Genomic DNA, 5,052 nt, shown 5'->3' on the forward strand with positions numbered 1-5,052 from the left:
TTCGTGCTAGGGTGTTATAGACGAAAATTACCCTTAATGGTGTACATCATTTTATAGTGTAGCTATGGACAGTGAAAATTCACATGAAAGTTCTAAATCATTTGCACTTAAATAATAGAGTCACCAAAAGGCTGGAGCTGCTCTTGGCTCTGCTGAGGGGTCGCATCAGGTGTTTGGTTCCCTGCTCAAGACAAATGAAGCCTGCGCAAACCATGGGGGCGTGCCCTTGGAAGCAAGCAGTCCCCCAGGATATTCTCCCTAGCAACCGGCTGCAGGGAGCTCTGGGGCAGATAACCTATTCAAGTATACCTCGCTTTGTGCCGGCCCGTCTCAGGCTCCACCACACGAGACGGGTTAGCAATCCTTCAAATTGGGGAGCCAGCGAAACGTCTGGTGGTGTTCTACGTATCTTGAATGGTCTGCAGGACATACGGCAAAATATAAGAATGACCCATGCAACAGCGAAGCACTCGTTTTCGGAGGCTGGTTGGTTGAGTGAACTTTTAATTAAACGTTAAATGCAGTTTCGGCGGGCTTTAGCAGTCCAAGAAATTGTGAGCGTGAGCTGCTCACACCGCCCGGCAGGTTAGTAAAAGCTGGAAATCCAGGGTCGGGCTGGAGAGCAGGGATTGCTATGATGGTAGAGGTAGTGGCCACGGCATGTTGGAACAGTCCAGCGCTATGTGGTTCAGAGTGTTCGGTTCGCCTTGACAGTATTGGCATTGACGATGCTAGAGTCTCGGATGTGTCGCGTGAAGTGCCGTTGTTGATGCGTGTTTGTAAGCGGCGACAAGTGGTGGATTGTTCTCAGTCAAGCTTGTGACGTGGAGCTTGGTTTTGCTAATATTGAGCGTTATTTCCGGTAGTGTTCGAGGGGGCCCTGATATCTGTTAGGTACCGCCTCTGTGCCTTGAGTTGCTGGGACTGGAAAGGCAGTGGTAAAGAGTGCCCAGTATGTATGTTCGCGGGCAGCTGTGTGGGCCGCGTGGTTTCCCTGGCGTCCGGGCGTCCACATGTTGTAAGTTCCTTGATGCGGCTCGTAATGCGAAGTTCTTGGTCTATTTGACGAGAAAATTTTGATCTGTTTGTCTCTCTCTCTGTCCTTCGATTCAGACGCCCGGCCTGCCAAAAGTAGAAAGAATTACGAAGGAAACGTTCATATCAACATAATATTTCCGAACTTTTAAATTGTCTAGTCACTATTCAGAAAAAAAAAAAATTAGACATTTTCGAGGCAAAAAATAAATACCTACTGACAATAGCAGTGTTCTTGTAATTTAGAATAAATGTGAGCGTAATTTTTGCGATTGCAAAAAAAAAAACTTTTTAAAAAGAACGCTTTACCACAGAATACTAAGCTCACAGTAACAAAAGGTCTCGACAGATGGCGCGCCAGCAGTGCGTACGAGGTAAAATTGAATTGAGTGTAGCAAACCTTGATTGCGCTTATCGTAGGAGGACAAAGACAGGAGGGAAACAGAGTGAAAGGTGGGTGGGGGAGAGAGCAGAGGCAGTTATGTGCGTGTAAGCATGGGGAGGCACAAGGTCGTCTTAGGACGAACGACATCTGCAGGGAAGCGTGCAGAAACGTAGCCAATTCTTATTGATGCGGCATGCTTTCAAGCACCGAGTCTGTGACTTAGTTCAGTTGCAGTGCGCTTTAATGGTATTGGTATAGCCAACTCCTCCCCTTCTGTGCAGTTGCGAGCTCGGATGGATGCTGCCGTGACATCATCACCATCATCATCGCCATCATCGCCATCATCAGCAGCAGCATCATCAGCCTATCTACGCCCACTGCAGGACAAACGCTTCTTCCACAGATCTCCAATTATCCCAGTCCTGTGTAAACGCGACCAAGTTATCCCCCGCAAACTTCTTGATCTCATCTGCCCATCTAACTTCCTGCCACCCCCTGCAACGCTTGCCTTCTCTAGGGATCCACTCTGTTACCCTTAATGACCAGCGGTTATCTTGCCTTCGCATTACATGCCCTGCCCACGGCCATTTCTTCTTCTTTATTTCTACAAATATGTTCTTAACAAGCGCTTGTTCCCTGACCCAATCCGATCTCTTCTTGTCCTTTAGCGTTACACCTATCATCTTCCGTTCAATTGCTCGCCGAGTCGTCCTCAATTTAAGCGGAACCCTTTTAGCGAGCTTCCAAGTTCCTACCGTAAGATGCAGCTGTCATACACTTTCTTCTTCAGGGACAATGGTAGGCTGCCATTCATTATCTGAGAATGCCTGCGGAGTACATTCGACCTCTTCATAGTGAGTCGAACAGCTACGCCCCACTCAGGGCGTAGCTGTTGTGCTGTGGATCAGTAGTTGCTTTCTTCTTTTGAGAGAGAGCGCCTGGCGTAAGCGATTACGTTCGCGGAACCATTTTTCTTTACAGCGAAGCGGTTAGCCTCACGTTGGTCTGAAAATTTCGTGTCTTTGTAAGCGAAAAACCCAGGCAGGACCCAGCAGTTCTCACCCAAGACACCGAGCGCATGCGTCAGGCTAGGCAGGATCTAGCATTTGCCGCCAGAGAAGCCCAGAGCAATGTTTCTTTGCAACCTGGCATACAGCACAGAGCTCAGTATTCGTTTAGAATGGAATGGAATGGATGACTTTATTATAGGAGGAGGCCAATAGGCCCTGCTGTGGGACACGGGGAAAAGGGGAGGGGAAGATTGTTCATATAAAGTCTGCACTGCACTGTGAGCGTTCACTTAGCACGATATGCACAGGTGAAGTTGTGACGAGGACACTCCAATACGACCATGATTGGGGTTTCCAAAAGGAGCCGTTCAGGAGCCACAAAGGGTGTGTTTGGGGGGACATCTAGAGAGTGGGTGAACGATCCGCCATCATACTACTTTATAGAGACCTGTTTTGAGACCGAATTCTGTAATTTTCTGTAAAATTTGGGGGTTGTTTCTGACGTGTTGGACATGTTCTCCAGAAAAAAATACAAAACAAGCATCAAAACCGCATAATGGAAGAACCGCATGCCGTCGTCGCGGACAGTGCGCCATGTTAAGCCCCGTTCCAATTCGAACGAGCCAGTCAACGAAGACTGCTTCGAGGAGACAGCATCGAATCCAGCAACGATGCAGTCTACCTTCCTGTCCAAACTGACAAGTGACGCCAGCGCCAAATTTATCCGTATTAATGCAACAAACTGACTTGTTCTTTTAGTGCAATATTTAATATAATTTACTAGTGTTAATTATAATTTTGTTGAATTTTTAAATGACGTAGTGTATGTAATAATAACGATAACATTATTTACGAAACCTGTGGCTTGCGTGTCTCAACATGTCTGCCACGAGGTTGTCGTCTGCATAGAGTTTCATACGTCTTATTAAACTGATTCTTAGGTTGTCTACCAAGCAGCCCGCGAATTGGAACGCAGCCAAAGGGGCGTGGCTACATATTGGCCAAACACCTCGAATGCATCATCATCATCATCATCATTGTTGGGCAACCCAGAGAAGGACGTGGCGTGACAGCACCGTTCCCCTAGCAGTATCGAACGCCGGTGCCGCCATTCCATCGCCTAAGCAAAGGGAAACAAAAACCGTTGTTTTCATCGCCTTCTTCAAGCTGGCTGCATCTTGAGAAGACTGTTCCTTGCCCAGGTCAACGTGCGTTCGCGGTTCGACCAGCCGCCACAGCAGCATCGTCTCTCATCGGGAAGCAGTGATCTGTCGACGGTTGGGTTGGACATGGCGGAGAGCCGACAGGGAAACGCCGACTGCGACGACTTGACGGCCGACAAGACGCTGCCGGGCTCGACTGTGGACGAGCTCGGAGAACCACGAGTTACGCTCGACTCCTGCCTGCCTGCCACTGACCAGAAGCCGAAGGAACTAGGCGTGCGTCTGACAAGACAAGTGCCCACATTGCCTACAATGGTCCGACGCTGCCCCAGCACTGAGAGGGACGATGTGTACAGCGTGGACGAAGAACTGCGAGGACTGGGTCTCTGGGAGGAAGGCATGACAGAAGACGAGAAGATGAAGCTGTTGCAGGTTGTGGCAGACTCCAAGAAGATGGCGCAGAGAGAGGAGGCCGTGCGGAAGAACCAGTTCGATCGGGCCACGACATCCACCGGTGTTGCCCGAGATGCCTGGCTCACGAAGCCACCTGGGGTCTTTGTAGACCCACGCCTTGCAGCACCTGACCCGCTGCTTTGCTCTGACCCGCCGAAAGACACGTCACAGAGTTACATCGCAAGGGGCAACGAAGATGAGGAATGGCCAGCCCTCTGTGATATACCGTATGAGCGAAGGTTGGCTGTTACCATGTCAGGCAAGCGCACCCGGCTTACTCGGCGTGTGTACAGCATGGACAAGCCGTTGAACTTCAAATGGGAAGATGAAGATAGCTATGAAGACCTTTACGACATCCGGTTTCTTCAAAAGAAGGACCCTGCTCAGTTCCCCGTTGCCAAGCAGAAGGATTTCAGCGAGATCGAAGACGTACCGCCTGGGAAGGCCTTACCCAGTCGCACTCCTTCCACGATGCTCTCAGATGCAGCCACACGTGCAGAATTACAAGAAAAGCTGCTACAGGGATCCACTGAGCTCCTGAATTCTTGGGAGGCTCTGCACAAGGCTCTGAGAGCTGCCCAGTCTGTGCGTGGGCTGCCCGTGCGGCCCTGGGGCCACCCGATCACCCCTTCACTGGTGGACAGCCAGGACAGTAAGGCACAGGACCTGGACAACCCGCCCAGGCAGGACATGGCTGAAGGTGATGCACACCGCCCCTCCAATGCAATGGAAGACACCGAGGCCCAGTTTTGACGAACTGAACAAAAGAATGCCCGAGGCATTGTACCCGAGCGTATTCGTTTATCCTGGCGTGTTCCACAGGCTCAATATGGTAATGACCTCGTCGGAATGTTCGTGCAGGCAACGTGTAACGCAGTAAACTCGAATAGCAAAAAATTAAATAAAAAAGCTGAGAACCTTCATGGGTCGATGTTTTTCTCCGATGGCCACGTAAGATAGATATTTGTGAGCCAGTTTTAAGTGTTTCTCGCAGCTAGGGGATCCA

Source organism: Haemaphysalis longicornis, unplaced genomic scaffold (assembly GCF_048455015.1).
Source record: "Haemaphysalis longicornis isolate Haplotype H1 unplaced genomic scaffold, Haemaphysalis longicornis Haplotype H1 scaffold_5, whole genome shotgun sequence".
Taxonomy (NCBI): Eukaryota; Metazoa; Arthropoda; class Arachnida; order Ixodida; family Ixodidae; genus Haemaphysalis; species Haemaphysalis longicornis.